Source organism: Mercenaria mercenaria, chromosome 14, assembly GCF_021730395.1.
Source record: "Mercenaria mercenaria strain notata chromosome 14, MADL_Memer_1, whole genome shotgun sequence".
NCBI lineage: Eukaryota > Metazoa > Mollusca > Bivalvia > Venerida > Veneridae > Mercenaria > Mercenaria mercenaria.
The window spans coordinates 11,563,731-11,576,133 of NC_069374.1; positions in this window are offsets into that span (position 1 = coordinate 11,563,731).

A 12,403-nucleotide genomic window follows, 5' to 3' on the forward strand; every position below is an offset into this window, starting at 1 on the left:
AACGGCTAAGTAACATACTTGTTATAAATTAAAATGATATATATTGCCGTCTTCATTAGCTTCTTAATCGCTTCTTTAATTTGGTTTTCGATTTGAAAATAAAGACTTTACTGTCGGCGACAAACAGTTGAATCCGAAAGTGTTTTGATGAAGTGGTGCGAGGACAGATGTACTCTTTCTTCTTAATTGTTATCAAACGCTTGTGTACAAAATGCAGTACAATTACTATCTTGCTGCACTTAATCAAAAATTCAATAACAAATTACTTTGCCGCTTAAAAATGTTCAATGTCATGAATGTCCACTTTTGCCGTTCAGTCTCCTGTTCAAACTTAGATATACCATCATGTCTCATATGTTAAAAATAATCAGCAAGTAACTGCAAACGACATCTGTGCGATTGTTACAGTTGTAATTGTTACATGTAACGGAAGACATTTCTTAAACGTGCTACATAATTAAAGGATACATCTAAACATGCAATCTTAACACTATTACTGTAATACTTACAACTAGATATATCTTAAAACCGTGTGTTCATAGAATATTGCAATTTGAAGATGACGGACTTTATTGATACAAGCTAAATGCATCGATATATTTCATCAATTAGAAACATGCCATACTAATATGCCGATTAAAACTTGTCATAAGAAGAACTTAGCATTAGACACAGTTAAGCTAATTAAAAGCTTACATGCACTTTGACTGATTCAGTCTTTTAATGAGATGTCTAGCAATTGCAACGTCACTTATGCCCTCTAACATGAGCTATTGCAGTTTATTTTGTGAACATTGTCATCGGTATTGGTATTTTGTATGCACATGTAATAATTTTGGTGAAAGGTCATTGAAAAACTGTGTGTATCTGTTATTAACCGATTTACTTACTATGCCAAATATACATTTAACACAAAACATACACGTTTCCTTAAAAAACTGGTGAAAAATACACCACCTTATCAAATATAAAGTGCTTGTATTTACTATTAAAAATTCTAACACGATCCGCAGCAATTACTATATAAACATATAGCGAAATCGCCTATATAAGAATCTACGATAAAATATGGTTGGCTGTTACATTTCACGCCCTATTATTGTGACATAAGAGATTCTACTTCAGTTCCATTACATACGAAATATTTCAGGGCTAAACGGTTGAAAACAGCATTTCTAAAACATAAATATGAGAAAAAAGTCATACTGACTTATGTGTAGGACCGTAAAACACGTTCTGATCTCTACGAGCGAATTCAATTAGCTCAATCATGATTAAGCGGTGACGTCATAAATGTATGACATAAAGTATGACGTCATAATGATGTGACGTCATATAGAATTTAAGCTCGCCCCTAATTTGATGATTCTGTTCATAATATGTTTGCGAGCTGTTAGATTACTAATTTATAAATACTTCTCAAAATTCTGATAAAAAAGAATATAAGATTCTTTCACTGGTTATAGGTGCAGATGGGAATTTCCGGTCTCGAGGGTAACTGTTTAGGCGGTAACGAGGTTCCTACCGAGTTACCGCCTAAACAGTTACCCGAGAGCCGGATATTCCCATCTGCACCTATAACCAGTGACAGAATCTTTTTCTTGCATACCGATATCAAGATATAATAATAAAGATAAAATCAGTCGAACGGCTTTCTTTTTAGATCTATTTCTTATAGCAGCGTATTTAAACAAAGCGCGGGTAATCAAAGTCCGTAAACAGGAAAGACGTCATGGCGTTTCAAAGACAAATAACAATGTTTAGTTCCGGTTTTGTTTTATCAGTTCCAGCGTAACGTTATGAATTTTTGATAAAATAACGTGTTTTGAATCGAGAAATATACTATCAAGAACAAAGAGGAACTGTCAAGGTATTGGATTTTTGTTCCGTTTTTCGAAATAAAATATAAATAACTACATAAATCTCCTACATATATGTAGTTCGTAATACGTCATTCAAAGCACGAGAGTCATCTTACACCCCGGGGTGTAAGATGGATTTTTCCAGCACCGGTAAAAATACCGGAAATCCCCGTCTGGTATGCAAGAAACAAATATCTATACGTTCCATTGGCTATGCAACACTTTCTAACCATAGGGGGTAAACTGTAACCGCATATGACCCGAATGACGTATTACGCTGAAAATGTAGTACTGTAAAATGCGAATTATTTGCGTTGTTAGAATCGAAATAATAAATCTGTTCCAATAATTTTATCAATTAATAAATAAAACTAAGATTTTGTAATTAATATTTCAAATAGCTCTGATAAATTACGTTTCGTTTCATCTAAAAAGATAAAACTAAGTTTCTTCAATTAATATTTTAAATATCTCGGATAAATTACGGTTCGTTTCATTTAAAAGGTAGTGTATGCTTCGAAAGGATTTCCTTCTAAATTCTATTTGTAAAATGTATGTTTTGCCAGATCTTTGAATCGTGCCTGAATAAACCTGTTACAGTTTGACAGATCAAATAGATTATTTCTAAATACAAAATATATTTAGCTTCCTAGCAGATCACAAGACTAACTTAATTACGCTTCCAAATTTGCTAAAATGAGATGCTTAATCAGTTTTGCATGAAATGCTGTAATTGCATGTAGTCATTATACTAGACTATTTTAATAACATAGTAGTTGATGCTACGTTTCTCAGGTAATATCATTTTTCTCATTTATGTTTTTCCAAGATTAAAATGTGTCCCTATAGAAATCTTTGACTATGCATACATATCAAAACAAGAGATCTATACATCAATTGTGCAGTAAAATGGATTGAGACAGCGTCCTTCTGGCTACAATTACCCGTACATTCGTAGAGCTTAAAGTTTTTCATTGACTTACATGTATTCCAAAGGGATTAAAGTCTGCTAAGTTGTTAATGAAATGAGTCCAGAATGTTCTAAAGTATTTTGTTTGATTTTCAATATAAGCAACACACACTGTGAGATCATCAGTTTAGATTAGTTTTGTACAAAGGTGTTATCTGAATGAGAGATCTTTTTTAGAATAATTGAATTCCCGCGTTCGCGTGTAATTGTAAGGATTTTCACATTTACTTTAACATCATAATTACTGCTAGAATTCTATTCCTACATATCGACGCTAAAATAGTGCTTTACCTGACTTTACAAACTACAAATCAGTAAAAAAAAGTAAAACAACAAAACACTGTAATAAGATCATGACATTAACAAATGCAAATTTTATTGTAGATTCGAATAGCTTATACTGTTTATTTGAAAAAGTCGGCGAAGTTGCATTTTTAATGGCTCCTTAGATATGACAATTTATTAAGGAGCAGATAACCAGGGACACGTGTTGCAAAATTTCTTAAGAATTGCCTTGCGTTCTCTCATAATTATGATATTTTAGGATGTATTTACTTTATAGAATATTACTAATGCCACTTTCACAAGATATCCTAAATTTTATATTACGACAATAAATGACTGTATTTTGTCACTATAATAACCTGTACTGATTAGGTTCTATGAATAGCTGAGTAGTAACCAGGTGCCCACGGGCAACATGTCGAGCCCGCCAGCTGTCAAAAGGACTAGGAGTTGCACATGACACCCTGTCTCATTGAAGCAAACATTTATGCCAAATAAAAACTGAATGCAAAAAGTTACAATGTAAGTTATTTATAGTAACAACAAAGGGAAGTAAATCTTTAAAAAAATCTAAGTCCACACAAAAATCCTTACCAGTAGAGATAGGTCAAAATACACCTCAAAATTGGATGTAACAAGCATATTGTACTACAGAAAAGTGGTCTTGATTTTTCCGTACGACCAGTAATAAAAAAGTTACAATATAAGCTATTTATAGTAATTCTAGGTTCTTGCACACGACACTCTGTCTTATGATGGTGAACAATTGTGCCAAGTTACATCAAAATCCCTCCATGCATGAAGAAGAAATGCTCCGGACAAAGTCATTCTTGTATCTGACATTTGACCTCTAAGTGTGACATTGACCTTAGACCTAGGGTCCTGCTTCTTGCGCATGACATTCCGTCACATAGTTGTGAACATTTGTGCCAAGTTACATCAAAATCCCTCCATGAATGAAGAAGAAATACTCCGGACAATGTCATTATTGAATTTAACCTTTGACCTCCAAGTGTGACCTTGACCTTTGAGATAGGAGATAGGTTTGCGCATGACACTCCGTCTCACTGAGGTTAACATTCATGCCAAATATAAATGAGATTGCTCCATGCATGTCAAAGTTATGGTCCGGACAAACAAATCCGGACGGACGCACGCACTGAAGCACGCACATACACCGAACAGCCATTTGGACAACTATGTCTTCGCTTCCGCAAGCGGGCTCGACAAAAATGAAGTTACTAAGAACTATGTTCGTGAAACACCTTCCACTGAAGTTTTAACTTTGCCCTAAGCATACTTCGTGAATCTGGTCCCATTAGTCCATCTGGTTACAAAAATTGTGTTTTAGAACAAAAAAGACGTTAACATTTTGCATGCTTTGGAATCATTTTATTCATATTATTTTTTGCATTTTGCATTTTTGCATATTTTGCAGATTCCTCGAAATAAAGTCCAAGAAATCAAGATTTGTAAATATTCACGCTATATGAAACTATTACGGTCTCGTAAGAAACATAATGAGTTGTCACGTAAAATTACTGCAAAATGTACGTACCATTTTGCAAAGTATTTGGTCTTCAGTGACCACCTATACATGATAACTCCCCACTTGGATAACTCTTAGTTATATCAATTACACGTTAACCTCTTACAAAAATCTTCAAGTCTCCTGTCAATGCCCGGTCCATTCCTGTCATTATTGTTACTTTTGTGTTGATACACAAAAGTCTGTATGTCTTTTTAACTTTGATATTGCATAAATGGTGCTTCCGTGTGCCCATTTTATTTAAGTTTGTTTACTCTCTACTACATATTGATATACAGGGTCACTTACCCCTTGCAAAATATGTACTTCCGAGTGCCCTTTCTATGCCTGCTTGCTCTTTGCTGTATATCAGCATCTGATATGCCGTCAAATCTGTCCAGAACTGGAATGGGTTTTCCACGTTTATGCTCTTGCCAATCATACGTATGAATATAGAATTCTTATCCGTATAAAAGTTTATAACTTGGCGCAGAGTTGTGTTTGTTGGGTTGAGATTCGCTCTAAATTGTTTAATATCAGCATGAAACTCTTCACGTGTCTGGAAACTGTTCACCTTAGAGACTGGTATCCATTTTGTTAGTGCTGATATAGCATTATCGGTCTGTGTATAGAGACCTGTAAGTCTTGGCTTTATGAATGGATCGCCTCCTGACGATATAAACAGAGCAGAAGTTCCGCGCTCAATCTGCATCTGGTGAATTACTCTGCTTATTTCAACACTAAATATGATGTTGTTTTTCACAATCTTATTTGACTGCACGATCTGAAAGAGAATACGATGTGAATTAAGTATTATAGTGTAGCTTTAAGATTACATTTACCCAATATTTAGCAGTACTTAATAGCTTCACGTAGTGGTTTCTTTATATAAAGAAAGAGCCTGGATTTTAGATTAATGTTTTATTTTGTTTTGTCATGATAAGTAGGGTATCATTTTAACTTGTAAAAGAAACATGCACACAGGACTTATATCTATGTAGAAGTGGTTCAAAATTGATTGTTTTTCTGTTTGAAACCTGCACATATCCAACAAATAAAGTACGTTTGGTTGTGTTCGACGTCATTGTGATCATTATCAACGTTCAACTAATCATCGGTACTCAAGGACACTTTATTTTAGACGAATCTTGAAAGAACTGAAGACGAAGCTACTGATACTGTAACTGTATAATACTGAGTACACCTACATGTTTTCAACTTAGGGTTCTACAAATTCATATCTTACAGAAACATTGTATAACTATTAAACATGTTGAATTCATGCTGTAAGTATAATATATGAACAGAATTTTGCTATAAAGTTGAGTGTGGAGGTCGTACAAAGTCGTCCCGTACTTGAATACAGTATTGTAATTTTTCCTGCTATTTTCTGCAGTTTGACTTCTATAGGTCGTGGGATGCTGCACTTCTCATAACAGACTCAACCGTACAAAGTCTGCAATCATTTTGTTTTGTTACGTTTAATGCCCCCATGATATCTTTTTTAAAATTTATTAAGGGTTGTTATGTTCCCTAGTTTTTTTTTCCTAATCAACATTATCTTGCATATGTTAGCTTTCACTCATCAGTGAATTTCGTTTTCAAAATGTAATTGTACATGAACAGTGTAATTTTAGTCTAATTTTAAGCCACTTAAATAACACATATAAATTCAGGTCTATAGAGATGAGAATAAAACCTGAACTGAGATGGCACGGTAGTGACTATGAACATAGAACTGCTTTTAAACAATGTACATTGGGACAAGTACCAATATAAGATGATATAACATCACACTGGTAATGTTGTAGAAAAAACACATGTCTCCGACGTGTTAATAGCATTCAATTTGGATAGCTACTGAAACTATCACATGGACAGTCTGAAAGAAGCTTGCTTTATTATCAACAAGGTTTGTATTTTCGCAAATGCTAGTCAGCGCTTGTATTATATCAATATAACTGAGACTGAAAGATTACGAGTACTTCTAAACCATCGACCAGTTACTCAAACAGAAACAACACTTATTTAGAAGAGTCTCGTTCTAATGTCGACAATGCATTTGCACTTTCTCACACATTAAACAAGGTAAACACCCAACATGGGATTTGAGTGCTTCAGCCTTCCTCGTTGCTTTTAAACACAAATCTTACCGTAATATTGTCCCTTCGAGATATACCTGATAAAGATATTGACAATGTTCAGGTGTTCAAAGAATATATATATCAATGCGTGCGTGCTTGCGTACGTGCGTGCGTGCGTTCGTGAGTGTATGTGTGTGTGTGTTTCATTCAGACGACTGAATTATTTGTCACTAAACAGATCATTTGGAAAAATGTGATTTCGTGTCCTTTCTTCATATATACGGTGATTTCAATGCAATTACATGTATAACTTGTAGCTAAAACAGAAACTAAACGCAATATTCACCTCTCAATTTTCCTACATGTATCTCTTTCTTGCTTGTAATTTGCTTTTATATCATAACGTAAATAAACAATCCCAGATTCAACAAATTTATAGATTATGAGTTAATATGTCAAAATTTACCACGTTTTCAGTACATTAGAAACATAGAAATATATTTGCACCGATGTAGAAACTCTAGTCACTAAGCATTTAACATTAATGGGAAATTCCTGTAAAGGATCAGTACAACAATAATTCCATTGATTTAGAAATATTGTACAGAGTCTTGCAACTGTTGTTTTCTTTATATTTGAATGCCATTTGTCATTGTTTACAAAGGCCAAAATAAAAACGACACTAATCACGTAGGACCTATCGCAATTATTTTCATGATCAGAAATATGTGTTCTGTCTGTAACTTAAAGATACACAATGAATTACCTCCACTGAATAATTTCATTATAAGATATTGATTGAATTCTAGAAATATCATTTAACAATGCTGAATATATAAACTGAGTTGTGTTCTGACACAACTGAGTTCGTGAGAATTAGTCTCACGGAAATGTTTTATTAAAATCATATTGTTAATAATTTTGAGAGAAAAAAAATGTTGTAATGCTATGAAGGCTAAAAATGATAATGTTTGATGTACTTAATTTTAATAAATACTGCAAAGTTATTATACTGTATTATACTGCTCGATGTAGTAACGATATATGACGCATTGTGTATTGATTTTAATTTTAAAGAATTTAAGTTAATATGACTTAATACGGTGCGTTGTATCTTTCTTATTTTCTTGTTATCACTAGTATTGCCACGTTTGTTATAATTTGTCATGCTTTTCAATTCACCTCTGTTATTAATAAGCAAACCGCCAAATGATAGCTTTTGGCGAAAAACACGTGACTTTGTGTAGAGCTGCTATAAATTTTCAATATACCCCTATTACATTATGCAATTTACGAATTTCACCTGTACTAAGTAGTACATATTTTAATGAAAAAAGCAAATAACGTACGTATCAGTACATACGTTACCATGAAACCATGCTCATATATAAAAGGAGCGCAATTTTCTATGCATATGCATAATAATGCTTATGATATCTGTGTTAAATTATTTACAAAATATGCAGACAGAGGGATTATACAATTATCAGTGATCATTTGCACGGTACATGATTTATATCGAGGATAACGTATGTGAAAAGAAGCTGAGGTCGAATATTTGATGTGTGCTTAAATATGTAAATAAAGCAGTGATTATTAATCCCTATATTATATAATTTAATAATCCGTTAAGCAAGAAGATTACCAGAGACATTTTGACAAAGGCTTTATCAACAGATGACACAATAGACAACTGAAAAAAAAGAGAATACCAAAATATAATGCATTTAGTAGTATGTCTGTTGCCAGTAGAGCCCCTCTTTACTCTTATTTAAATGGATATTTTGCTGATATTCAAACGGGTTAACAATTTAACACCCGTTTGTGCCTCATTAGTGACGATTAGCGTTTAATATATTTATGGCTCAAACAACTTAATCTTATAAAGGGAGACAACTTTAACAGTAAGCAAGATTTTATACATTACACTTCCCTTCAATGGCCGTTATCATTATGTGAAATTTCAACAAAATCGACTTGATACTTTTAGAGTTATTCTTAGGGAAAATAAATGTTATAAATACGTTTAATAAAGGGAGATAATTAAAAATTAAGTGAGTTGATTTATTACACTTGTACAAAGCACGTTTCCTTAATTTCTTTTATCTTAATTCGGATAAATTCAAATCATCACTTTAAGATAACATATATTAATTAAATAGTATATATAGATTGACATTGTCTCAACATAAATAAATAAAATTCATGACCTTTGACCCTAATTTCAGACATTTTATTTCTATTTCTCATGTTCTACTTTAGATTTGCATCAATTCTAAATGACTAAAAACTATGTTCATAATACATTTGGGTACACATTTTTCAGAAAAGATTTGAGTGCATTCATTAAAATATAAGCTACAAAGAAAAATCACAAAATCAGGATTTCATAGCATGACCTTTTGCCCCTTCTAATTTACATAAAACATTATTATATTTTTGGAGACTATCAAAGTAACCGGGAAGGTTCATGCTTCAACACTGATATTGTCTGCCGGCCTCACTGGATGATTTCTAAGGCACTTTTGTCGCTAAGAGCACCTGAATATTATGACCCTACCCCGTTTTACATACTGTTTCCCCTATCTGCTTTTATACCACATCCAATTTTATATCATTCGTTTAAAGAAAATGTAATTGTTGACGGGAATTCGAAGCAAGCCGTCTTTCAAATACAGTTTCAGGTACGGATGGCTTACTTTGCGATATATGGCCTGGATTTGTTTTATGACTGTGCACTTTCTATGTGATAAATTATTCAATTTCAAATACTTAAACTGATTGTAAAATGTTTATACTATTGTTACAAAACAGAGATAACAACAGTAACTAAAACAAGCTTGTATTTAATATTTACGAAGAATTATCTAGTAAGAATATATCATGTCGGACGTCGGTGTGATAAATACAGATTTAAGAAGATAACGTAAATTGTATTTCCTAATTCCGGTTGCCTAGGAAAGAATGTATTCAGTTAAGGTAACAGTTAAGTCAGATATAGTACACATGACTCTCATAATGTCCAAACGAGGTCACCGTTTCAGTACCATAAATAAATCGATTTTTTTCTTGATTACCAACATTATTTTTTCCTTAAAGAGAATTTATAATTATATGTTCTACATCTCAATTTTATCTACATTGATAATTTGCATATTTCATTCACGAAAATACTTCATTTCTAATAGAAAAGTGTTTTTACTAACCTTCACACTGCCTGCAAGATTCATTGCATTCTGAAGTATAAGGATGAGACCAGGAAGTATTGCTAGGAAAGTCAATTTCAGTAGCTGACAAAATTTTTCACGACTTGATCCTGTAACCCCACAAAATATATCCTTCTGACTTCTATAAGCAATACGATTTTCAGGTGTAATTTCGATTCTTCGCCGTGAATGCCACGCAGACCGTGGGTTAACATTCATTGTGTTGGCTCTGTGTCCGCTTAGATATTCACTGCAATGTTAAAGAAAAATGTTTTAATATTGAAGAACACTGCAAGAATGAAGAGAACACGACTATTGGTAATTCAAAGAGCCCCATGGTAAGATTAAACAGCTACGCTGTGTTATAAACATAATGTTTTAGTATTTCGGATACATTTTACACCATGTGCAGTTTGTCTGAGAAAGATAAAACTACAAAGAAAAAAAATGAAAATGTTACATATGATAAACTAAACAAAACTGATATTACAAAAATATATTGTTGGACGGGTGCATTGTATTGGAATACGATTTTGTTTTCATAAAATCGGCACCTAAATCATTCTAGACATTGAAGCGTCCAACAAATTAAAATCACCAACAGAAGTAATTTACCTACATGCTTTCCGAGACATTTCTTAAGCAAGTGCATCTGACAAATGAAAATGTGCTAAAAGATGAATTCTCAATTTCAACCGTTGGAATCTTTAGGAAGTATTACATAAACAGAAACACGCGATAACTTTTTGATTGTTTTCTTTTTTATAAACGTTTTTTTTTTCTGTTTTATATCGCGTGGCCACGAGATAATTTATAAAAAACGACGACTTACATTTTGCTTATTTCATAGCAAAAGAAGACCACCTGGGTTGTGACTTATCTTAAACAGATGGATAATACATTTGTTTCCTAACATTTGAAATATTTACGACGAGAAATACCTGTAAGCAAGCCTCTAGTGGTGATTTGTCATTTCCAGTTAATGTTTATTAGATGAACTGATCTACTTGTTTAGCTACATAACAAGATAATTGAAGCGGAATGGGCAGATGTATTAAAATCACGAAGCATTTACGTTAGAAGGTTTTCTGAGTAGATATGGTTCTAATCTATCTTGAACAATGGAAAATCATTGCCTTAACACATAAAAGATAAAAGGTAAGGGTAAATTTCCTGGAAGCACAGAGCACCCAAAACACAGCCACAGAGACAGGCATCGCAATGTAGACCCACAACAAAAGAAGCTGTAACGGAAAAATATTGTAGACATGTTGCTTCAAAAATCCAACAAGTACATTATAAATATATGCAAAATACAGAAAATGGGGTTTGGGTGGTAAGGGGTAGATAAAAGGGTCGGATGTTACGGGAAGGTAAAGCAAGGATGAATACTAAACAGGGAAAGCTACTTTCCTTAAACGTAGTATTTCTATAACGTCGCAGTACAAAAGACAAACTAACATACACAGATAAACAAACACAAGCAATAAAAAACTTCACTATAGGGCACCGCACCGCCCATGACAAACCCGCATAGATACACACACACACTCACACATGAGCAGGAAAAAACAACAGTTGGGCACTGCCTAAGGACGGTCGGCAGACAAAATTATTTTTTTATTGGGTTTAACGTCGCACCGACACAACTATAGGTCATATGGCGACTTTCCAGCTTTGATAGTGGAGGAAGACCCTAGGTGCCCCTCCGAGCATTATTTCATCACGAGCGGGCACCCGAGTAGAACCACCGACCTTCCATAAGCCATCTGGATAGCTTCCTAACATGAACAAAATTATGGTGGGCACGATAACTTACTCATGGTAAAATCACTGTGGGGCATCGCCCATGACAAACACCGGTAAAAGGAGAGAGGAAGCAAATGCAAAGAAGCGTAAATGCAAGGGATGAGATTAGGCGATGGGGGTAAAAGGGGTAGTGAGGGGAAAGCGGAAAGAAACGCAAACAACAAACAAGACAACCTACACGACACAAAGTACGAGACGGACAGAAAACAAATTGAAAATAGGGGCACCGCCTTGGAACGGTCAGTAACCTACAGAGGAAATTGGGGGTTTAAACGCGTTTAGGGCATGCCAACCTCGCACTTACCCTATTTTCAACAAGTTAGACAAGACAGTGTAAATAAAATCACTAAAGGCTCTAAGACTAGTGACAAACCATCAGATCATATAAAGTAAAACATACAAATAGGGTCGATCTAAGGTATAAATACATTTATGTACTCAACAACTTGTCTGAAGTCAGAGCACTAAGAGCCTAACTTCTAAGGGCACGACTAAGCAAGCTGCAAGAAAAAATTCCACTCCACCCGTCCGTTTTATAGGATTTAGAAGAGCATCAAGGAGTCTTACACTTAACTAGTCATCGCACCATCAAATAGGAAAGCGTAGCAATTAACTGTAGAGGGATCAATCACCAAACATCCTCTTTCGATAATTTTTGA